The sequence below is a fragment of the Salmo salar genome, chromosome 13, assembly GCF_965601325.2.
Source record: "Salmo salar chromosome 13, fSalSal1, whole genome shotgun sequence".
In the NCBI taxonomy this organism is placed as follows: Eukaryota; Metazoa; Chordata; class Actinopteri; order Salmoniformes; family Salmonidae; genus Salmo; species Salmo salar.
The window spans coordinates 50908220-50934787 of NC_138303.1; the positions used below are offsets into that span (position 1 = coordinate 50908220).

A 26568-nucleotide genomic window follows, 5' to 3' on the forward strand; every position below is an offset into this window, starting at 1 on the left:
AGAGAGGTTGTGTAAGCAAAAGAGACAGGGTTTTTATGAGGACAGCAGGGAGAAACATTCACACACACAACTGCTAGGTTTACTTGTGGACAGCAAAGTAGAACTAGGCCTAGTTTCTTGAGAAACCAACCTCTGTCTCACTACTGCTGCACATTATCAAATGTATTTTTCCTTAGAATAAATGTCTCTCCACATACAGACACATACACCAAAGGTATGGTAATTCCACTACAAAGCTGAATAAGCCACAGATCTGTAGTAGGTGGACTGATGCAACACCATCTCGATGAATAAAGTCAGTTCGGTCCCTTATTCATCACTATTAGGATACATTCTCACTGCCTCTCCCAGGTATAAGAGAGGCACTCAGGAGGCTGCTGGCTGGCTGCTTGAGAGAGAGAGAGCGAGAGAGCGAGAGAGCGAGAGAGACTCGTGCTCAGAGGCTAATGAAGAACCCAATCCCCCACACACTGTATTATTCATAGTGATCTCCCTCAATCACAGACCCACGGAGCACAAGCATACGCAAAGTGCAGTGTGCACAAACACATGGGCGGGTGAACGAACGTGCGCACACATGCAATTACACACACACACCTACACAGAGCATGTGTAAAACCAGAGTGTGGTGCATCCACTTACAGTATAGCCACAGACACATGTACATGAGCGTGTACACACACACACACACACACACACACACACACACACACACACACACACACACACACACACACACACACACACACACACACACACACACACACACACACACACACACACACACACACACACACACGGACCACCTATCCATCTGACAATGCCTCATTAAAGATGGATGACATTAGCCAATGGTTTTCGTCTCTTCGTCTCTCTTCTTCCTCTCTCTGCTCTTCCTCTGCTCAACTCCCCTTCTCTCTTTTATTCTTCTCCACCCCATCTCCTCTCCCATTCTTTACCCCCTTCCTCTCCTGCCTTCCCTGCCTTGAGCTTATGAATGCATTAAGTTCAATTAGTGATTTTAAGATGGGCGCTTGCTACAGCCTTTCAAGTTCTCCTATATTATCCTAAATCTGTGCCAGCGAAGCAAGATTAAACCCACCTCAGCCCACAGTGAAGATCAACAAGGTGAGGGGAACGAGAACACACAAATGGCAGCGTTTTGAATCCTCCGAAATCTCCATTTGACAGGAAGCTAACTGCATTCTGCTCCATGGCATCTGATGGGAACAAGCAGCAGAGCTAGAAGCACTCCAGGAGCAGAGTTGAGTTTACACAAACACACACACACACGCCAGCACACATATGACACTGCATAGCCTACACGGTATTACAGAAACACACATATACACTGCATAGCCTACACGGTATTACAGAAACACACATATACACTGCATAGCCTACACGGTATTACAGAAACACACATATACACTGCATAGCCTACACGGTATTACAGAAACACACATATACACTGCATAGCCTACACGGTATTACAGAAACACACATATACAAACACATATGATATCTAACTGTAAGACGCAGCTAAGAATAATTATTGGAACAAACCTAAGCTTCTGAAAGCTTTGACCAATTAGAGTCATCTTTATATAGTGTACGCTTATTCATTGTTCAGAACAATGGCAGAGATCTGCATGAGCAGGGACTTGGGAGGAGTAACTACAGTACAACTACAACAATGTTTATATTATAAAAATGATTGCTGTGTTCAAACAATGTAATAGCAGTGACAAACTGAATCTGTTACAATAATGACAGGTTGTGTCAGAACAATGACATGCTGGTGTTATGACAATGACACTGCCAATCAAATGACAGGATATGTGCAAAGGTGACAGGATTATGAAATGTTCAGGCATTAAAGTGTAGCTTTGTCAAACGCCTCGGGATACAATGTCGCACTAATCTCCGATGCGGTGTCTGATAGTCTTACGTCGATGTCTGTTGAAAGTATCTGAGACGCATGTACCGTAAATACCGCAAACACTTCCCACAAAACGTGCCATTTTGCCTCTGTAAGACACAGTGGCAGGGTTGGCGAGAAGCTCTTGGCTCAACAGGCCAAACATGAAGGATGTGCTGACAGGCAGACAAAGGAAATCTGGAACAGAGTTAATAGAAAAGAGGGAGAAATAGGACTTAAGGGAGGCCAAATCATGAGCGCTGTGGTCGGCTGCCAGTAAATTGGTGCACTGTCAAAAGTACTGATTTGTAAAGTCTTATCGGCCTTGACCTGTAACTGCAGCAAGGCCAGTTCCTGCTGGGGACCTGAGAGATAATGAAAGAGATCCACAGACCAGATACCTTTATTTACTCTCCGCATCCAGCGTCACAGAGCAACTCTTACAAGCGTAAGAGTGGCAAATTGATTTCACGGAATCAATTTCTTTTCTTTTTTTTTATCTCCTCCATTTTTGGGAACTCATTTGATCTGGGTGATGTGCATGTGGCGCATGAAGTTGGCTGTACACCAAGCATTTGGGAATAAAACACGTAATCTTGTTTATTCTAATTACAATCTTCTACCCCATTTCAATCTGAGCAGAGATATTTTATTGCAGTCTGTGCACAGAGTATCTGGCACCTCAGTGATGTAAGCATACCATTAATCGAGTCAGGCAGATGCACCACCTTTTGGATTCCCCCACACCAAGGGCTCTGGTTCCTGTGGCGCTTTCTGACAGATCCTTTTGCAGAGGAAATGGGACAGGCCCTCTGATCACAGTGACTAGTGATAACTGCCGGCCATGTGAATGGAGTCAGCACACGTCGTGTGCCGTGTCTCCACAAAGCAACGTTTGGCCCTCCGCCATTCCCAACAGCGCACGGTACACAGTACACACACCTCTCCTATACTCCCCCCTTGTCTCGCAACACGGCTGTCTCTAATTCCCACGCTCCCTCTGGGCAACTTTATGTCTCCTGGATGGCTCGTCGACTGCAAAGGGAGGGTTTGATTTTGTTTGGCGTCTGGAACCAACAAAGGGCGGCATGACATTTTCCAACACCGTAATGCGGCTGACCTTTCCTGGTTGCGAAGTAAAGGGGGTCAAGACCGGTACAGAAGCAGAGAGAGAGAGGGAGAGGGCGACATCGTCACTCATCCGACAGAAAGGTTAGGGGAGGTGGAGCCAAGGTGGGCAGCTCCAGTACAGGTCTGGAGCTGGGCACTCTCTCAAAGAAGAGACGAAAGAAGGAAGGAGGGAGGGAGGGAGGTAAGGATGGATGGAGGGAAGGGCTGCAAGAGTACGATAGGGAGTCCTTCAGTTGTCTTGTTTTGTGAGCACATACTGAATGGAATTTTTTATAACATTTATGAATGGATGGACATGAACAACTCTAATTTCCATTCCCTGTAGAATGCCATTACTTTGGGACTTTCAGTCAAACATGGCATTCACAAAACAAATTGACATTTCAAAGTGAGTTTGCCCAGCTCTCTGGCCCTCGCTTCCTTCCTCGGTCTCTGCAGCTCTCTTAGTCCAGGGAGGGTTGAAGAATGGGTGTGAATACCCAAATTAGATTTGCCTCGTCTCATCTGAGAGAATCTCTGAAAGAGGAGCTTCCCATGAATTCATTGCGAGTCTTAGTGACTCATCTGTTCATGGGTTAAAGGACAGATGGAGACAAGGGGAAGAGCGCAGCACAGAGGCTTTCAGAGAACCGTGCCCCATCGAGACCTCCACAATTAAAGCAGTCAAGCACAATGTGTCTACGGCTTCGCAGCGCAGACTGTCTTCTTCTCCATTTAGAGATGGAAATGCCTGGCCATGTCTTGCATACTGTACGGCAGATTTCAAAACTAGGAGATTAATGAGGAGGAGGAGGAGGAGTAGCGAGGAAGGAGGAGGACAGGGTTTGCGTCTCTTTAAATGGTTTGGGATATTTGTCTGGCAGCACCAGCGAGATGGAGTCGGCGAGATGGTATTTTTATTTAACCTTTATTTAACTAGGCAAGTCAGTTGAGAACACATTCTTATTTACAATGACTGCCTACCCCGGCCAAACCCGGACGACGCTGGGCCAATTGTGCGCAGCCCTATGGGACTTCCCATCACGGCCGGATGCGATTCAGCCTCGATTCAAACCAGGGACTGTAGTGACGCCTCTTGCACTAAGATGCAGTGCCTTAGACCGCTGCGCCACTCAGGAGCCCTGATTTGCATCTCGTCTATGTCCTTAAATGAAAGCTCGGCGATGGAGACGCTCTTCGTCTTTTGTGAAATCATGCAACGGGGTAATTAAGAGGAAGGAACAAAGTGGAGGACGGTTGTGAGTGTCTGTTCTCCAAGACAGATAAAACAAAGACAAATAAATGCTTGGGCTGGGATTCCAACACTGTCACCTTTTTACATATCTGTTGTTTGAATGTTCAACTGTCAAAGTGGTGGAATTCTTGGATTTCCATGGGTCCGTTTTTGTTGTTGTTGTGTTTAACGCAGATCAAATGATCCTGTGTTGTTTTAACCCTCATATCGATTTTGGGTGACATTTTAAGGGAAATACCAACCAGATACAGTACACCGATACCACGTCATACACTATAAATAAGGCTGAAGTTTAAAAGGGGAATATGAGCTAATGGGGGGGATAGAATCTGAGACAACACAGAATCATTTGGACCTGGATTAAATAATCTGAGCTGGATCTTGGCTCATTATCCAAACAATTAAGGGATAAAGATGTAAAAGGATTCGGCTACTGTAATGTGTTCCCTCGAGTGAAACGCCACTTCCTAATGATCTTAAAGCTCTCTAATGTCTATCTGGCTTACTGACATGATCAGATTCACTGGTTCCCATTGGATGGTTACTATTTGAAAAGACACTAAGACAGGGAATCATGGGCTGTGTTTCGAATCACAGACCTCCATACTATTTAGTAGGCTCTGAAGACAGCCACAAGCAAGACAATGGTCCACTAACTCTGTGGTCACTCAACTAAAAGTGGGTTTATACATGCAGAAAGCTACTGCAATGTCTTCAAATAAGAGCTATCTACTCTATCAATCAAGTCAGGTTGTTGAATCTGTGAAAAATGCCCATGATGAAAGAGCACTCCAAATGATTACATCTCATCTGAGGGTGAACTCCAATTGCCTTTTGATTGGTTTGGAGCTGCTGCTGCTTCCCCTGCAGTTTAAAAATGCCAACAAATGTGCTTCACTTTGAACTGAGAGAAAACCTCCCTAGCTTATTAAAACTATTGTGGCGAAGAGAGAGAGGCCCAAATTCTGTTGTTGTTTTTTGTATGTGTGCCTCTTTTTCACCTAGGGTGACTTGGATTACTGCCCGGGGTTCGAATTTCTCCACATCTGCTCTCACTCACTCACAGACACGCATGCACACACACAGTTGACTAAGAGCCTTTATGTGCTAAAACTGAATAATGGCAGACAAATAGGAGTGGAGGATCTGCAACATGAGCGCTTTATGAAATATAATCTCTTTCTCTCCCTCTCTGTTTGTGTTGATGGGATAGCGCTGGGAGGTATGTATCTGCCTTTGCATTACTATTTACCGTACAGGCACAGTGTTCCTACATCAAGCTTTGGTATAATACAGCACGCCCCACCCTCTGAAAATGCCTTCTTCGTGGGAGGGTTGTGAAGTCCTGTTGCAATCTCTGCTGAAGTTTCAGTTAACATAAAAACATTTAGCTAATTAGCAATAGCACTGAGTGCTGTGAATCAGGGGTGGAATCTCAAATGATCCTGTTCAAACATGTGCATGCTATAAATATCTGAAGCACAATTAAGCATAACTATTTGCATACTGCTTTTACTATCTTTAGGAGGCAGACAATGTCTGCTCCTTTGATCTCTGCGGGATTAACCATTTGTTTAAGGATCAGATTTACAGAGTACTTTATGCCATGATTATGTAATCTACTTCTCGCCAAAATATGGAGAGAGGTGCCGTAACACAATAGGGAGAGAGCACAACCTTGCCTAGGAGAGCTGCTAACAAGCACCTGGAAACAAGAAGTCCCTCAAACTTTGTCCTGAGGGCGTCTGTCATCGAGGTTAATCATGGGTTCACATTTTATCAGGACATCAAACAGGTCCTCCCGTACACTCAATCAAATGTCCACCGCCACGTCTCTTCCTTATAGTGAAAGGTGACAAGGTGGTGAGCTTCAAGTAAGAGCACTTTCCAGACCTGACTCAGGCACTAAACGCGGTATTTCTCATGACATTCCTTGAGGACCCCTGCAATTCAAGAGTGTATCAATTCAATTAGCCCAGAACTTACACAACTCATTAAACAAATCAAGGGCTATGTGATCAGTTAAATCAGGTGTGTTAGAGCTGGGATAGAACACATATGTAGTAGTATTTACTATAGAACGTTGTAGTATACTGTAGAATACGATAGTAAATAGTGATGGGGATAGTTACATATCGGGATATAATTTTTGACAATATATTGTATCATTTGACAATATAGCAATATTAATTTTGCAATATTAATTTTGACTGTACCTGACCCAAAACTCTTGTTTTCAGCACTTATATTTCCATGACTGATCAAAACTTTTCTCATGGCTCTCTCTTGTCTCTCTGCAGCAGACATCTGATGGGCAATATGTTTGGAACATTGAACTGCAATAAAATCACTGTATCGAATCGCAATACATATAGAATTGTGAGTATCGCAATACATATCCTATCGGCAACTAAGTATTGTGATATTGTATCGTGTGGTCTCTGGCAATTCCCAGCCCTAATAGTAAATACTACAGTATTACCCCCCCCCCCCCCCCCAAAAGAAAACACTGTAGTAAATACTAGTAATGTCTGCAAAAACACTACACTTTTTTTTAACTATAGTAAATACTACAGTATTTAGTTTGCATATACTGTACCCTGCCCATTCCCCAAATGCCAATTTGTGACACCCATAAGTGAGAAACCTACATGCCAAGTATAGACCATACGATGTGTTCCATACAGGTAATAGAAAAAGGCAACGTTCTGATCTATCCGTTCAGATCCCAGTCCCTTCTACAGTACCTACCGGTTATGGAACATTTTCTATTTCAGTATTTCTCCAGGAGGTTTCCTCAAGGATAAAGCCTCCACTTCTACGCTAAAGATAATGAAAGAAAAACACTATTGTAAATACTTCAGTAATGTCCACAAAAAACACTACAGTAGATACAACAGTATAATACAGTATACATATCATGGGGGATTATGCACTCCGTGGGGCTCCAGCAGGAATGTTATGTGAAGGACAAGGGGGCTATAAACAAAGGGGCTCTTTCCTGATTACAGTGACAAGGCTGTACATCCAGATGATGGCTCTGTTTACCCTGCCAGTGACTTGTAATCAATGGTCGTCATAATGCATATTAACTAATCACTGAGGGGATATATTTGAAATATTTTGTCATTTTCCCAACACAATAACAACCCAGTGTGTGTGTGTGTGTGTGTGTGTGTGTGTGTGTGTGTGTGTGTGAGAGAGATTCATACAGTCTTTAACCTTAAGAAAATAATTCTCACCGCTTAATGACCTGGTATAGTGGCCACAAACTGTTGCATTGTTTCCCAACCTGCAGTTCTATGGTTATAAATATCTCCTCGAATAGGATGGGCTTGGATACCGCACTGCAGGTATATCCATGTGGGTCACTGCTGTGACAGAGGAAAATGTAACACCACAAAGACCAAGGGAGAATCTCAATTGCTCTACTCGCCTCCTCCTCAAGAATGTCTTTCCATGTCATTACAGCAAGCCATGACACTCACAGTCTCAGATTGTTCTGGAATAGTTTCTGTAGTTAGAAACAGGTAAGACCGGCATTCCTGAAACATTATTTTGTTGAAATGTAATTGTATCTTGGAGAAATTAAACTAATTGGTTGCACCCAAATTAGCCATGATAATTTATAATTTATAGAATTGCGATAATATTCAATAAATATAGTACACAACACCCGATTTGGACCATACTTCTTCCGACCAATGAGTAAGAAATTGTCAAGTCACATGGAGCTAAGCACAGGCAGAATCCTAGAGGAAAACCTACTTCAGTCTGCTTTACATCAGATACTGGGAGAGGAATTCACCTTTCAGCAGGACAATAACCTACAACACAAAGCCAAATCTACACTGGAGTTGCTTCCCAGGAAGACAGCGAATTTCACTAAGTGGCCAAGTTACAGTTGACATGGAAATATATGGTAAGACTTGCTGTCTAGGCATGATCCCCAACACCTTGACAGAGCTTGAAGAATTTTGAAAAGAGTAATGGACAAATATTGCACAATCCAGGTTTGCAAAGCTCTTAGCGACTTACCCAAGAAGTCACAGCTACAGTATAATTGCTGCCAAAAGTGTTTCTAACATGTATTGAATCAGGGTGGTGAATACTTACCTAATCAAGGTCTGTTAGCATTTTATTTTTCATTAAAGGGTAGGAAGCATGAGTTTTTACTCACCAATGTAACAACACAGTGTTGTTAGAGCTGATTTGGACATATTTGTATTAAAGACAGAACATACAGAGCTCCATGTACATTTGTGTAAATATATTAAATATTAATGTATATGATGAAATATTTGGTACGTACCTTTATGATTTATATTTACCTGATTGAGATGTATTCATTTGTTGTTAGTGTAACTTTGTTTTTGGCCCCCCCTCTTGCCCATTCATTGTAATGTGGTAAGTGTGTTAGGATAAAGGCAGGAAGTTGGGCCTTCGGGGAGAGGAGTCCTTGCTAGACGCAGGAGCGGTATATATATATTTTTTTTAAACAGACAGACAGGTCATATTATGTATTTTCCATGTCAAGTAATCTATAATCTATTAAGTTGATTGGATAATCATTTTTCTGTTAGATATAAGAAGAATAAAAAAATGTGTTGCACCATATCCCTGGATCACATTGAATGTTGGGCTGTTTGGAAACCTTGAGTGTGGACTGTATGCGTACCAAACAACCCCGCTTCAGGCTTGAGCAGTGGCTATGGTAAAGAGGAAAGGAAGCCACTACAGCGTGGTTAAAGACTTAATAACTTAGTTGTAGTCACGATCTGGTTAGCTAGAAGTACAAACATATTTATGTTTTGGGGTTATTTCATATTTTGTAACTTATATCTGGATATATCTTCTAAACTACCCTCTTTGCACTATTTCTCAACGTCATATGGAGAATCTACTCTGTGCTACCGAGTTCGTATGCTAGCTCGGTAGCAAGCTCAAGCTGGCTAACGTTAGCCACTAGCCATGCTAGCATGTAATTATATTCCAGACCAAGTGTTGACAGTGGTGAGCTTCAATCCACCAATGTGACGTAAACAAGTAGGCAACCTCATGCTCTTCACAGACTTTGTGGCTGTGTTATCTAGTGGGAACCTGATAGGACGGCAGGCTCTGGTGCCTTCTTGTCATGGGTTCAAAACGAAAGAGAAAATCATACCTGCTTGCTCTAATTGTGTAGTACCTCATCTAAAGGAGAGCTCCTTTTGTTTCGTAAACTTTTCGGCTTGGACTCTGAAGTAGGCTACGGGAGTTTTGTAACTTTTTCCACCTTGGATTAGTGCTAGCTCCCTTACAAAAAAAGATTGCAGTTTTGAAACTGCAATAAAAGTGTTGTAACTGCAGTCGACTGTGGTATTTTGGGGGGGGGCAGTAATTTCAGAGTAACTACAGTTACACTGCAAAAGTACTGCAGTAAAACACTGTTATTTTGGACACAGTATTTGTAGCGTACTGCAGTTATACTGCCATTATACTCTGACTGCAATCTTTGCAATCTTTTTTTCATGAGGGCTGACTGATATCTGGAATCTATCTATTTTGACTAAGATAACTGTATATACTGTAGCTTGCATTCTTTGATAACTGGTTAGATGGCATTATGTATTTCCAAAACTTTGGTGTATTTGTATTTATTATGGATCCCAGCTACTCTTCCTGGGGTCCAGCAAAATTAAGACAGTTATACAGTTTAAAAACTTTACAATACATTCATAAAAGATTTCACACATATTAAGTGTATAATGTAGTTTTAAGCTAGGTGTTGATAGCAACTGGCTGACTCATTCAATGCTAATGTAATGTTAGCAGGCTGGTAGGGCTAATGTTAGCAGGCTAATTGGCTAACAATCTTGCAAGTTGATTTGTAATAATAAATTAAATCAAGTCTTTGCTTGTAAGTTGGCTGAACATTTTATTGAAACCAGTAGTCATGAGCGCAAACGATTTGGTTTACTTTGAAGTTATTTCTGTTGGAGTTTACATTATAGGAAATAGGCTGGCTTGCCGGGTCCTCCATATTACATCACACCCTGGAAAAATATTTTACGACATGATTTCGACATTCGGATTATTGGTTTTATGTAATAACTCGAAAAATAGAAACGTGAGGTGTAACTTTGCATTGGGACTTTTGAGGCGTATACTAATGCAAATCCATAAGTTACATGTGGTTACGTTTCTGCTACCTACCCTTTAATTTATTTTATATTCAAATTGTTCTTCCACTTTGGCAAAGTATTTTGTGTAGATCATTGACACACAAAAAAAACACAATCAAATGAATTTCAATTTCACATTGTAATGCAACAAAGTGTGAAAAAATCCAAGGGTGGTGAATACTTTTAATACCTACTGTGTGTGTGTGTGTGTGGATAGGCCGTAGTTCTGAAATACCTGCAGTAAACCATGTCTGGTCTTGTTTAGAACAATTCAGCGTGTGTGTATGTGTGTTTGAATGTGCATGAGTGTTTAAATGAGTGTGTGTGTGTGTGTGTGTGTGTGTGGATAGGCCGTAGTTCTGAAATACCTGCAGTAAACCATGTCTGGTCTTGTTTAGAACAATTCAGCGTGTGTGTATGTGTGTTTGAATGTGCATGAGTGTTTAAATGAGTGTGTGTGTGTGTGTGTGTGTGTGTGTGTGTCTTACCAAGATTATTATAGTTGTGTTTTATATTCGTTTTTATTTGAAATGCAGTTTAGTTTCAGTCAGTTTTCTGACCTGATTTTCTAGTTTTTATTTCATTTCACTTTGTTTGTATATTATATTTTGTATTATATTTAGTATTGTTTTTTGGGGTTGTTTTTTGGGATGTCACTTCTAGCCACTGGGGCAGTAATACATAAGGTGATGGGTTAGGTTAGGTTTACATGATTAAGTAAATCTCAACGTGACTTGGATTTAAAAGGAATAGTGCAGAGACTGGTGCAAAAAAATGTGGTAGGCACTATTTGTTAACCAATCATACGTTTTCTTTTATCAAAGACGTGATTGATACAGGAACAAACTTCGCAGCGAAGATAAGGAACACAAATTAAAGTGATATGAGACCTCACTAACCAATTATTGTGCACGCGTTATGTTTTCAGTTTGTGAGTGTGTGTGTGATATGGGGGAATAGAAAAGTTTTAGATTTTTATAAATAAACACTTTCAGAAACAATAGCAGCTAATTGACACTGCCATTGCTGTTGGAAAACCACTACAGTGTTCGACTTTTGGCTGTCACAGATGCACCTACAGTTAGCTTCGTTAGCTTTATTGCTCGAAGACACCCATTCACAAGCTAAAAAATGCTCGCCGCATTTACCCACCAGGTTCAGTAGCTTGAAACACCCCAAAAGCTTGAAAATCCCATAAAAAAAAACATCTGAATTTCACCCAAAGTTCAGAAAAAATGTAACAAAACTGAACAAAATTAAGAATTGTTTTATTTAATCTAGGAGTAAAAGATACGTTTTAGTTTTTCAAACAGGTTTGTTAATTATGTTATTTTAGTTGAATAAATCGTTTTTTCATGATTAGTTTTCGTTTTAGTTTCAGTTTACTATAATAACCTTGGGTCTTACAGATCTAAGGGGTGAAAGGAGGGATTGGAAGCCCACTGCATACGGTAAGCCTCAGACACGTTCCCCTAAACCTGGGAGCTGTCCACATGCAGTGGTGCTGAAAGTGGCAGAGGGTAATAGGCAAACAAGAAGACGCGAGTCTCATTGGAAAACCTGTCAACGTCCATGGGAAATAAGCACTTTGGGAAAGTGTTCTCTCTCCTCATTACTGATATAGTGTAACACTTATCACAAAACCATACTGCTGATGTTGAATGTCTTCCACATTACGAAGCTTGTGCTTTGGTTTTTAGTTATTGAGAATATCCGCTCATGGCAGAATTACGTGCGTTATCAGTGTGTCATAATGTTGTTATCAGTGTGTTATAATGTTCATCATATCAAATCTCTTGCCAGTTAAATGTCAAAGAAAAGGGTAGTTGAAGAAAATATGACATTTTGCCATAAAGCACCCAAGTTGATGGATGAGTTCAATAAGTCTATTCCATCAAGAAAAATTGGGTAACAGATAATTAGGATGACACAACATGGTAACCTCTCAAGATAAATTTAATATAAAAACGGAAAAAAATTTGACACAATAATGTCACAACATCTTTCCCCTCTGGTTCATCAAATCACATTAAAATGACTCAACTGAAGCTCTGGGTCATGTCAATAGAATACATATGTAATCAATCCACAGTGACTGCATCACAGTTAATAAGAGTGTAATGCAATTACGCACACACCTGCACACGTCCAGAAACAGCGGTAGAGAGCTGAACTGTGTAGCATTCAATGCAGCATAAAACTGCCTTTGATAGGATATTCATCGAGTTACAATGTCACCATTCAGGTGAGAGACAAACACCTGAAAGACCACAGCAGCAGGCTTTTCACCCAGTCCTTCACATTACACCTACAAAATGATTTACCACACATTTTGGATTTTTACATGGAATAATACACCGCTATGATCCATAGAAATAGGAAAAAGACACCTTATTTTGAAAAAAACATCAAATGAAATAACAATCTACTCAACAAACAGCTGTTTAACATTAAGAAACACATATTCATATATTCCTCCAAAGCCTACTGTATGCTTGAACCCATGTCCAATTGGCATGCCCTTGCTCTCCCTACGGGCTTCAGAGAAAATGCTTGAGAACACCACGGCAGCCTTCGTTGGAGTCAAACTCGAGACTGTCTTTGTTATCGAGCCACTCCGCTCTGCATTCACACGTCTCGAACTCCTCGCTATCACTTTGTGAAGAGTGACAGAGGAACGTTATTAGCTCTGGCACTGTAGGCTACCAGCTACATACAGTAGCTAGACGCTCTCTCTCGCACATGCCCATCTTTCTAAAGTTAGCCCTATCAGTGTTCTGCTAGCCGAGATAGATACATACTACTACCTACTTAGCTAATGGTACCATCACCGGGGCGGATCACAAAAGTCTGTCCATGCTTTGGATCGGATAGCCTATATCTGGGTCTATGTCTCACGGATCTTCCTTCCATCTGTTTCTCTTTCTCTCGGTTTCTATATCTTTCTCTGCCTCTCTCATTTTCAGATTTTTTTGTAGCTATTTATCAAATTTCGCTCTATCGCGCGTTCTCTCAATTCCATGTAATCTAATAAAGCTTTATTGGCAGGGAATACATGGGTAAATATTGCCATTCTAATCCTGTGTGGGTGTACATGCGTAGTTGTGTACACATACACGCACTCCCACCAACTCCCCTCTCCAGGTAGCAGTGAGACGAATAAAGGGGATAAGGCTTCCACCTCCTAAGCCACCTTGGGAAAGAAAACACAGAGGAATGACAATGACAAGCCTGGGAAGAAAACATTTACATTTGCTCAACTTGCCATTGGCTCAAGCATTTTGACTATATTAGTCGACACAGCTACAAGGAAGCACTTTCATGCTAGGTTTAAGACTTCATATTGAAGCTTATAGAGACCCCAACTGATCTAAAGAACAAACTTAAAATTACCCTCTACTTTGGTTTAGATACAAGAGGCATGAAACCTCTAACACAATAAATTCAATTGAATTGGGGAAAGTCTTGCTTACCACTTTTTCCATGTGGTTTCTTCCTTCACAGACTCCATGAAATGATGACCTCTTCCTAAATATTTGCTCAAATTATACATTTTGTTTATTGTTACATAGAAAGAGTGGCTCAACTTACCCCTTTGGCTCAACTTACCCCACTCTTACCTACATACTAAATGCCATAAAATACCCTTTTCCAAAGTGAACAAACCAAGTGTATCATAACAACACCTGTCTGGTCAGCTCTTTCATCTCATCCTTCTTGCGGCTTTCTCCAGACATTGATCTACTACACGGGAAGGTGTGCGCCACGGTCTTCCCGCACATCCCCATTCACGCATAAACTCAGACATGCAGCCCAGGTGCATACAGGTGCTTTACGTATAATGTTGCACGAACCCCCTAACAAAACATCGGAAAGCGATAAAAAAAAGACAACCTGCCACAACAAAGTACTGTTTGACAACCAACGGCAGGCAAGGTGCAGGCACCTTAGTACTGAACCAACTTTAATTTCACTGCAGAACACTCACTCTAAGAGATAGCATAAAAATGTATCAAAAGCATCCCCATTCATGAAATGTAAATCACAAGAAAAATACATCAATATTGAAAAAAGGGGGGGGGGGAAAGGGAAGAAAAGAGAGCAGGTACGTACTGTATCTCTGGGGCAACACGGCCACTCCGGCCAGCTCCATGCTGAAAGTCTTGCAGAGTACTGAGAGGTGTGGAGGGAAAGAGAGTGACAGAGAGAGAGAAAGAGGAGAGAAGGGCAGCTCCTGCCAGCAGACGTGTGATGCGCACACTGAAGGGAGCGTCTGGCTCCGTGTGTACTCTGCTCTTCAGCCCAGCAGAGACGTGCAGCATGTGTGTGTGTGTGTGTGTGTGTGTGTGTGTGTGTGTGTGTGGTGTGTGTGTGTGAGAGAGAGAGGGAGAGAGAGAGGAGTCTATGCATGTGTGTGGGGGGAACAGTATGTGTTCGTGAGAGAGTTTGAATTTTATTACTGGATGAATGGATGGAAAGAGAAGGGAGAGGTGGAAAGAAGGGAGGAAGGTTGTGGACAGATGGAGAGAAAGTGAGAAAGAGGGAGCCAAACAGAGGAAGAAAGGGGGCAGTGAGAAAACAAGGGGAAATGAAATAAGGACTAGAAATGTGAATAAGGGATGAGAGAGAGAGATTGAGCGCGTGTGTTTGTGTGTTAGCAGGAAAAAGGGAGGGGGAGGGAGGGAGAGAGAGAGAAAATGTAATGTTTGCATTAGAGATGGTTTATTAGCTCAGCGTTGGCCCTATCACACCTTGGAGAGCTACGCTCACCTCTTCTTTATTGCTCATGCACTGATTCCAAATAAACTGGAGCGCTGAGGGCATCTGTGTGTGTGTGTGTGTGTGTGTGTGTGTGTGTGTGTGTGTCTGTGTGTGTGTGTGTGTGTGTGTGTGTGTGTGAGACAGAGCAGCTAAAGTAACAGGGCAGTGGGCTGGGCAGAGCCAACACTCCTCACCTATCACAGCAAAACTCTGCTCCAATAGCACTCCCACTTCTTATACCTCCTTTCCTCAATGTAGTCTTTCCTGATAGCCCTTATACTCTCAGAGCTGGACTCAGTTCAAAGCTTCTAAGACTGATCAACAACCTCTAACTGAACATGTTTTTTCATTCAACCATGCTCTACATTAGCTCAGCAGTGGCAGCTTTGAAAACAATAGATATCTTTTTTTGTTCCCCCAGAGGGAAAACAGATCGATGGGTAGAGGAGGAACAGAAGTTACAGAACCCATGTTAATCTGCTGTGTCACTCGAATTGTTCCCCGAACAACGCTCATTTTAATCCCCTCACAACTCGGCACACCTCAATTACGCTCTTGTTGTCGCAGGCAAACCCTTTGCTTTCTCACATCTGTGTTCACACCTCCAGTTATCATCAGTCTGTTAGGCAAAATCAAAACCAAGTTTGATTGCAGCGACTCTTGTTCAAATGACACACAGCAAGAAATACTTTTTTCATTGAAGATGGAAAGGGGCTACACCTTAGCTGAGAGAAATCAAGAAAATCGATTTGGAATTGTTCTACTATATTGGTCAACAACTTGATCACACAGGCTCACTGCCACATTGTCTCCTGATGTATAACTACATTGGAAAAACGTCAAAAACAGCAGTTGGATGCTTGCGACCTGCCTGGCATTAAAGCAGGTTTAGCTAGCACAGAAAGTGCTTACATGGACAATGGCAGCTAACCTCTAAATCTTGAACCTTGAAATCTGGGCTTTGCCAATTTACCAAACACACACCCAGGATTTGCTAAAGCCACCCCACCCCTTGCCTGCCATGTGCCAATGTGTATTTAGAGCAAGAATAGTTTAAGAAGGGCATCTCCAATCTCTATTGAACCACACTTCAAACACACCTCTTGTTCCTCTGAGACTGCTGCACCCAAAGCCATCCACTTAAAAGGGGATTTGACCTGTGTTGACTCACTTGGCTTGGCTGGCTGCGATACTCAAATGTATGTGTGTGTATGCATGTGTGCGTGTGCGTGTGTGTGGCTGCGTGTAGTTTGAGTGTGCACGTGTGCTCGAGCATATAGTGTGTTTGACAGAGTGTTTTCAAAATGTGTGTGTGTGCACCCAAGCAAATGCGGCCCTGTTTTAAGTGGTTTCCAACAGCTCGCATTAGTCGGCAATGGCATGCTACAGTACCTGATGTGTGCAAACTTATGGTTAGCAGATTAGCAGGCTATTCAGTGCTGCATTGGAATGGAGGCCTGTTCTTTGGTATGCACGGGACAGCCTCCATCACATTCTCAGCAGCGCCTCATTATCTGTCCAAGGAAAATAGCACTGATACCACTTTGGCTCAGGCCACCAGCGTGCTCTTACCAGAAACATCATCATTTGCAAACTGCCACATGAAGGTAATGCTTAATATAGCAGGCAACGGCAAATACTCCTGGATGTGTGTACAATGGACGAGAGCGGAAGCCATTTGAATGTGGAGTATAAAGATAGGAAAGCATGGATAAAAAAAAATAAGAAATGGAGTCAGTAGACACACAACATCAAAGGAGGTAATTCTCTCTCTCTCTCTCTCTCTCTCTCTCTCAGAAATGGCCCGATATTATGCCTTGCCTAGAAAGTGTGTGTGTGTGTGTGTAAATTTAGAGTTCACATATTAACGCCACCATTTCACGTGAGGAGAATAACATGTTTTCACCTCACATGTGAATTGCAGTTTCACATGTGAAAATGTCCCTTTCACATGTGGAATTGCAAGTTCACATGTGGAAAAACCCATTTGCAGTTTCACATCGAAGAAAACTCCACATGTGGATATCTTACTTTTCCATGCGGCAGCAGAGAGAACAGTCTGTGGCTTGGGTGGCTGGAGTCTTTGACAATTGTTTGTTTGACTCGTACATTTGGGAATTTTACAGTTCTATTGATCAAACAGCCATGAAAAGGTAGGCTCTCTCTCCCTCAGTTATGCACATCAACAAGATCAACAACTAATGCTAGCCAGAGCTAAAATCTAATGAAAGAACATTAGATAAACCCTCTCAAACTTTTTCAGCTAGTTGGCCGTCAAAATTGCTCTGATAAAGAATGGCGAATTATAGCCTCCTCGTCCTTCTGCAGCTTCCCTGTCAATGCATGCTTGTCCCAACAAAGCACCCAAGCTAACTGGCTAAAGTTGGCTAGCTTGCTAGCTAGCTACTTCCAGACACAAATGAGAGAACATCTCACTCTGACCATTTTACTCGCCGTAGCAGAGCTGGTTAGGCCGATTACATTACATCTAGAGAGTTCATGACTAACTATTACTTTATTGCCTAGGTTTACTGACACCGGTCATATTCAGCTGGTGTTGCGCATTTGTAAATTCATCAGTTGTTCTGCGCTCTGACACACAGATGAGAATGCTCTGAAATCAGAGTAGATAGACAGAGGGAAACTTGCGATCGCAAGAGATATGCTAACTGGAGAACAGTCGTTCAAGTCCATGCTAGCTACCCAAAATGACACCTGCATCTCTAGCTGTGTATAGCCACAAAAAAAAACAATATGAGGGGAAAAAGTCAGTCACTCACCCACTCCTCCAATGGCTTGACATGACATCCTCCTAGCAGCTAGCTACAGTGCATTTGGAAAGTATTCAGACACCTTGACTTTTTCACCAAAAAATTTACTTTACAGCCTTATTCTAAAATGGATTAAAATGTTTTTTTACCCTCATCAATCTACACACAATACCCCATAAAACAAAGCAACAACTTTTTTTAAAAACATTTTTGCAGATGTATTAAAAATAAAAACTGAAATATCATATTTACATAAGTATTCAGACCCTTTACTCAGTACTTTGTTGAAGCACCTTTGGCAGCGATTACAACCTCGAGTCTTCTTGGGTATGAAGCTACAAGCTTGGCACACCTGTATTTGGGGAGTTTCTCCCATTCTTCTCTGCAGGTCCTCTCAAGCTCTGTCAGGTTGGATGGGAAGAGATTCTGCACAGCTATTTTCAGGTCTCTCCAGAGATGTTCAATCGGGTTCAAGTCTGGGCTTTGGCTGGGCCACTTAAGGACATTTAGAGACTTGTCCCGAAGCCACTCCTGCGTTGGCTTGGCTGTGTGCTTAGGGTTGTTGTCCTGTTGGAAGTTGAACCTTCGCCCCCGTTTGAGATCCTGGGCGATCTGGAGCAGGTTTTCATCGGGACCTTTCTGTACTTTGCTTTGTTCATCTCCTGACTAGTCTCCCCGTCCCTGCCACTGAAAAAAATCCCCACAGCATGATGCTGCCACCACCATGCTTCACCGTAGGGATGGTGCCAGGTTTCCTCCAGACGTGACGCTTGGCATTCAGGCCAAAGAGTTCAATCTTGGTTTCATCAGACCAGAGAATCTTGTTTCCCATGGTCTGAGAGTCCTTTAGGTGCCTTTTGGCAAACTCCAAGCGGGCTGTCATGTGCCTTTTACTCAGGAGTGGCTTCCGTCTTGCCACTCTATCCATAAAGGCCTGATTGGTGGTGTGCTGCAGAGATGGTTGTCCTTCTGGAATGTTCCCCCATCTCCACAGAGGAAGTCTGGAGCTCTGTCAGAGTGACCATCAGGTTCTTGGTCACATCCCTGACCAAGGCACTTCTTGCTCAGTTTGGTCGGGCGTCCAGCACTAGGAAGAGTCTCAGTGGTTCCAAACTTCTTCCATTTAAGAATGATGGAGACCACTGTGTTCTTGGGGATCTTCAATGCTGAAGACATTTTTTGGTACCCTTCCCCAGATCTGTGCCTCGACACAAACCTGTCTCAGAGCTCTATTAACAATTCCTTCAACCTCATGGCTTGGTTTTTGCTCTGACGTGCACTGTCAACTGTAGGACCTTATAGAGATTAGGTAATCTATTAAATAAATACCTATTATAGATGACCTATTCTCTCTGTTCTCTCTGTTTTCCATCTGTTTATATGAATATAACATACAGGTGTCGTGGACTAAAAGAAGCCTAATCTAGCACGCTCCAGTTCATTACCAAACCTGAATTGAGAGCTGACATTAAACAATGCAAGACGGAAGACTAATGTCAACGATGTGCATACAGATCTTTTCGCCTGGGAAGGCGCACACACAGGCAGAGATAATGAAAAAAGACAGCTAGGCGCATTGCTAAGCCCAAAAGGCATGATCTAAGAGCCGTAAACACATTATAATGGGAGAAGGGGGAAACAGAAGCAGATCCTTCTTGTGCAAGGAGGGAACGAGGAGGCGTTTCTCTGCAAATCCTGCATTTTCTGCTGGATTCGGGGATGCTGCATTTGCAAGTGGAGCAGAGCAAACTGATTTGTCCACCGAGTTGCACCACGGGGTTTGCCTGCAGTGGCGAAATGTGTTTCCTCCACAGCTTGGACAGGCCCCTTAAAGTCTTTTGTTCCTCCTTCCTGTCTCTCTCTGTGCGTGACTTTGTGTGTGTGGTGTGTGTGTGTGTGTGTGTGTGTGTGTGTGTGTGTGTGTGTGTGTGTGTGTGTGTGTGTGTGTGTGTGAGTTTTTGAATGGAGTCAAAGTGTTTAAATGACCATCCCTCCCTCCATTGGGATACATAAATGTTAACAAGTTCTGTTTTGCCTTCAGGAGGTGGTATTAGTTCAGACATTAGCTCAGACATTGAGACAAGGCCATTTTGCTGTTCTGTCATTCTGTCCCGACCAGCAGATCACCGATGCAGTGGAGATACAACTACTTGAAACGATTGTGTCCCAGGTAGGGACACAACATAATCCTTTATGGGCTTCAGTGATAACATACATTAGATCACATCTGCTTTACAAGATAAGGGGAGAAGGAGACTCCATGTTTTATGTGTATGTATCACCAAGATTTATCCGCTAACCCACGAGGATGGGAGGTCCTGTTACGTCAGATAAGTATATGCCTACTTGTGGTAAGTACAGTAGGTAGCTACAGTAGGATCTGTAAATTGATAGGCAGGGCTATGTAATTTGAGATCAAATGTTTTATACGAGGCAACAGTACAGAATGTCACCTTTTATTTGAGGGTATTTTATACTGTTTTACTATAAAGACAAATAAGTATTTGGACAAATTCACTTATAGTGTATTCAATTTAGACAAAAGTTTAGTATTTTCATATTCCTAGCATGCAATCACTACATCATGCTTGTGAGACTCTACAAACTTCATGGATGCATCTGCAAATTGTGTTGTGCCATTTTGGAGTCACTCAAATAAAAAGGTGACCATCTGTACTGTCACCTCATACAAAACATGATCTCAAATCCAAAATCCTGGAGTACAGAGCGAAATTAAACATTTTAGCAAAACATTTTTTTGACAAAGGGAGCTACATTTAATTACATTTAAGATTTAAAGTGAATTAAAGTTCAAATTAAGAGTGTCACAAAAGTTCCAAAGAGAAACCGTTTAGAACAGTTTAGGAATATGTTTAGCAATGAATAGAAGAAATGAAATGAAAGAAAGAGACTGAAGGTATTGCTGATAGGTAGTGGAATATAATTTGTCTTGCTGGTTACCTGGAGAATAGCTAGTTCTCAGACTTAAGGTGTGTGTGTGTGTGTGTTCTTAAAAAAAGCTTATCACCACTTGAATAATAAATCAATCGTTTAACGATTTTCCTAATATAGCGTGTTTATATGCAGGCTCACCAATCAAAGCAATAGCTAATGAAATCAAGAAGACTGCTCAGTCAATGTCCCTTTCGCAACAGAGACATCAAAGCTAACCTTGAAGAGATGCGAAGGCACGACCCCAGGGTGAAAGAACAAGGTGTATTATCTGATCACTGCAAATCATTCCACGCCGATGAAGACATTGAAATAAAACGTCAGCTTGAAAAATAGCGACAAGAAACAAAAATGAGCCTGCGCAAAGAGAGAAACAAAACGATCCCTCAAGAATTACCGCCCTATATACAAAAATATCCCGCAGATGGAAAGGGCTCCCTCTGTGCGAGCCATACAGGTAACAGCCGAGGATAGTAGCCCAGTTGTGTAGTCTACAAAATGATTGATTATGCCCCTAGTTCGCCGGAGAGAAAAGACAGAAGAGACAACCATTGAGCATAAAATTTGTCTAGAGGCTGAGCCTGTTTCAAATGCAATTGAGCAAAGCCCACCGACACCAAGTAAATCATTAATTCAAGCATTTTATCAGCGCAACATTAGCACGAGCTGAAGACACGTTCCGCGGCAGCTGCTGCCACACATTTTGTTGTGGCCCTTGGGTGGCACACAGTATATCAGCCACATGGCATCAGAAAGCATGCTACATTTAAGTGATAATGCCCAAGAAGCCGGTGTTTGGAGGATATATTGGCATGGTGTTGTTAGGCCCGAGATGAAGTCATGTGATAAATAATGATTGACATTTTCATTAAAAAAGTTATTTTGAAGAATTTATTAATACAAGATATAGTCCCGAAACGAATCTAGGGTGGCTACCCAAGAGGGCTGGTCGTTTGTTCACCAGAGACGGGACCCAGTCGTTCATTCTTTTTGTTCTGTATCTATGGATACAGTCGTTCGTTCTAAATTTGACATTGCCATACTGGCTGGCAACGTTCTTATCCCTTGCTTGCTAGCTAGCCAACTACGGCTAACTTACAGTCACGTCAAACAGTGCAGCCAGAATAACAGCAAAGTAGCAGCATTTGCATTTGTTTAAGCTGTTTTCTTGTGACATTTAGTTTGGATACATCCATAACAATGCGCGATTTCGCCTGGCATAGAAAATTTGCTCACTCCTCAGGACACTGCTGTTCAGAAGAGCTAGCCAACAACACAGCTAACACAATCACTTTAAATGGAAGCTGGAAAGACTGCCAACTAACTACCTTCTTTCAATTGACATTTCTTTGTATATATCCATAAAAATGATGCCAGCTGATTCATGATTTCGACTGGCTGAGAAACGCTGCCTGCCTCTCTCTCATCCCGACCCCGACACGTTCATCACTATGTGACAGCTGGAGATCGAATTTGAATATTGAAACAATGTTACATATGTCAGAAAGACAGCAAGGTTTATACAAATCTCCGCTGTTGAAAACTAAATGCTTTTTATAGTGGAGATCAAGTTTACAAATTGCTTGGCTGGGCTAATGAGACAGTGGATTGTGCAGTTTTAACATCAGATTTAGCCGGTGGTAACTTGTGGAATAGACACCGGCTGGAATGCGCATTCAGAATTAGACCCACCTGTGTATAAGGCTACATCTTCACTTAAAAAGTTTCTTTGTAGGCCTTTCCACTTCCTACAAAATATAACATCACCCTGCCACCCGCTCATCATCGCATAACACCGTCTACCTCTGTCTCTATCCATCCATCACTTCTCCATGTTCATCATCCATCCAGGTATCAATTGCAGCTCTCTTTCTTCACTCTGCTCCTCCCATCACATATCAATCCACAATCATTGATTGCTTATCAGATCGGAAAAGGAACAATTAGGTCATTGACGGGACCTGGCCGCAGGTTTAATGACGCCTTAAAGAATCCATTGGATTTAGTGGCATGGTTTTCCGACACAGTATTTTACCTAAACACTGTTTAACTCTGTTTTAGCCACACATGGACGCACCGAAGCTCGCTCGCTCGCGCGCCACACACACACACACACACACACACACACACACACACACACACACACACACACACACACCACACACACACACACAATACTATGAATGCACACACAGACATTCAATTGGAGAGAAAAACAGAGAGACACAGACAGACAGAGAATACCTCACACAAAACAGAGCCTCTATTTGTGAATTTTGATCTGCATAAACACAACACATATCAAACAGCAACTCATCAATCACCTTATCAACATCAGGTCTCTCGCAAAGAATGACAGAGGAATGGATATGCCTATTGATGAATGGATCATTTTATATGACAGACACACTTTCACTCCCTCGGGGGGGGGGGGGGGGATGTCTGCTGGTTTAAGACTAGCCCGGAATAGCCGTGGGAGGAACGCAGAGTGAACAATTAATTAATTGTCACGTCTCAGGTTTGATACAGAAAATCTTTATTAGGTGCAAAGGTGGCTTCCAGGAGATAAAAGGAATTATACTGACCTCTGCTGGCGGTTAGAGACTTTTGTGTGTGTGTGTGTGTGTGTGTAGACCCATTGACAATTCACTGTGATGAGTAAATAACACTAGACTTTCTAGTACTTTACTAGTACTCAAAGCACCACATATTAACTACCTCGCCAATTGGAAAGGAATACTGACAGACACAAGCCATTAACAGATGGGCCTTAATTGTCTCTCACCCTATTCTCTATATAGTGCACTAGGTTTGACCAAAGCCCTATAGTCACGGGTCAACACTAGTGCACTAAATAGGGAATAAGCTGCCATTTGGGACGCAATCCCTGTCTTATTGCTGTGCCAGTGAGTGACTGTGATTAACAGCTGGTTAGTGTATGGGAGCTGAACCTGATGTGAATGGGTTGTCAAACAGACATCACAGATGTACACGTAAACACATAATCCTGTGAGTCAGCCAGTCTCTGTGGGTTCTATACTGGTGTTACGGATGAGACAGGGTGATACAAATGGTGAGAGAGAAAGAGAGAGAGGAAAGAGGGTAAGAGAGAGACGTTGGGTTTTGGGCTTATTATCAAAACTTTAGCCACACATCAGTTAATCCTAAAAAAACAGTCCAAGACATTATTTAGAAGAGTCACACAAGCATCATCGATCTAAACCGTGGTCTGAGCCAATCAAATCTCTACCTCCAACAGAACACCAATTTACCTCTCAGCCCCTACTAGTACTTACCCATAATCCTCCTGTCTGTGGGCTTCAGAGCATGTGTGCCGAGTTAAACCGACACATGAAAAGAATCCAAGGCCAGTCAACACCACGGCTGTTAGCATGGCTAGCTGAACGCCCCTGAACCAGGGCGGCGTAGAAGAAGAGGTGCTAGAATGTAACCACAGAGAAGAGAGTGTCTATCCACCTAGCCCTCGGGCTATTCTACAGACACATGCCCTGTTATTAACAGAATCAGCTTAGGGCATGTGGCCTTCATTCACTGGTGAGTATTGAAAAAGACCCTCACAACAAACACATTCAGGCCAGAGATGGTCCAAATATGGTCCTCGGTTGCATGATGCTTCAAAGACGTGATTTGGCTGGCGAGTGACGACAAGCCTGAACGCACAAAGGAGCGGGAGTTAGAGCAATTATGTTTCACTAGAAGAGGGTTTCAGAAGTCCTTATATGCCTCAACCTACTTTTCCTCGTTCACATCGAAATGGGAGGCTGTTAATTAGCACGAACATCCCCAGCGCCTCCTCGGAGGTGGACGAGGGCATCTTGTAGAGAATCTTAGTGCGATGACACCTCCCTTGTAGAAATTACATGACCTTTGTCATAAAGTGGAATACCATGGGGTTATGCAAAATATACATTTACCTGGCTCGACAGCTGAATTGCGTGCAGGTGTGGAACCAAAATGGTTTGTGGGTATTGGTTCTGTGCATGAAGTGCATGAGGGCTTCCAACGTTCTTTCAACGAGACATACAATCTAATCACATAACAACATTTATGTTTTTTTTGCCGATTCGTTGAAACAAGCACCACTATCCTATGTTCGCTGATAACTGCGAAGTAAAGAACCTAAAAGTAGGCTACACATTGTTACGTTACCACACCATTTTTTATATTCCGCATAACCTAGGAACACACCAGCTGGAATTGGAGTAGGAAAACAGAACATAGCGTTATCTAACTCTGAAAAGCTTTGTCTTGTTATGGGCCCTGGTAGGGTACCCTTTTTCTATTGTTTGACTAAAGCAAGGAGAAAGGTGGATTGTTCACCAAACCATCTGTCGTCCGGCTGAGTGACGTCTGTGTCCTTTTCAGAATGCAGATAAATACAAAACCAATGCGCCTCGCTAACTCTGCTGCGCTGCTTCGGGACAATGTATCGAGCTGAATTTGGTGCATATGCTCACTTCAAATCCTGCCGTGACCTTTTCAATGAGTTCGCTCATTCTACAGTGTTCATTGCAACTCCCAGGGCATACAGCTATCACAATGCAGTTGAGACTTATGAATGGACTTTAGAACAAACCTGAGAAATTCATTGACTGTTAAGCTAGAGGAAAAATGTATTGACTGTAAAACTAGATGGAAAAAGTAATTGACTGTGTAAACAAGGCTTTAGAGCAAAATATCCCAATCATCTCTATTCACACTAGGAATGTGGGCAAATAAGGAGAGTATTAATTCTACTCCTGCTTGAAAGAATGTCCTTCGGGAATTACGATGAAGCACAACTCTATTTGAGGCATTGTTTCTTACACAACTGCTGTTGACAAATTAATACAGAGAAATGAGTCACTTCTGGAAAGCAATAGTTGAACATACATGAATATAGGGGAAACACTGCTTGTTGTAACAGCGGCGGGGCGCTGCTGCTAAATTGTGGCCGTTTTCAGTGTGTTTTCAACATAAATGACTAAAAAAAGATATAACGTATGTAGAAAAGATAATGGAGCTATATATTTTTAAATAATATCCTCTTTGAGAACTAACAACTACCAGAATAAAAACTAGACAGTCAGGGAGAATCAAACCTTTAAAAAATGTAATGGTATGGGGTTCCCATTGATTTTGTTAGAGTCACTCAGATAGAATAAGAACACAACATACCCTAAGCCATTGCAAAATGTGTAGAATTGCAGAAAACTAGCTTTAAAACCAAAAATGTCTCTCCGCGCCTTGGCAAAAGTTAGAGAATTGCAGGAAATTAGCATTAAAGTAATTCCCCAGTGAAAATCGCATATCTCATATTCTGTTAACTCATACCCAAATCTTGTTGTTGACTCGTCCTATTATTTGTGGCCAAAGCATAAATTGGAGAGAAAAAACCCATTCAAAAACCCCACCTCAAACTTTCAAGAACGCTTGTTATTTCCTCAAAGAGTATGATGTAATACTACTCAGGAGGATGAGCTGGCCAATCAGCGGTCTAAAGGAGGATGAGCTGGCCAATCAGCAGTCTACTCGCATTCATATTTTTTATGACCTGTACAGTATACGCTCACACCATTCTGTTGTTGGGGTGTGCCAACACCATTCCAGCACAGAAAAGCTGCTTTTCCACTT

General features: G+C 42.1%; 1 protein-coding gene across 5 annotated transcripts in view; it reads right to left on the reverse strand.

The window, feature by feature from the left end:
• plch2a (phospholipase C, eta 2a) overlaps positions 1-26568 on the reverse strand; it is a 178856-nt gene that overhangs the window by 139157 nt on the left and 13131 nt on the right. The gene's annotated exons all lie outside the window — the stretch shown is intronic.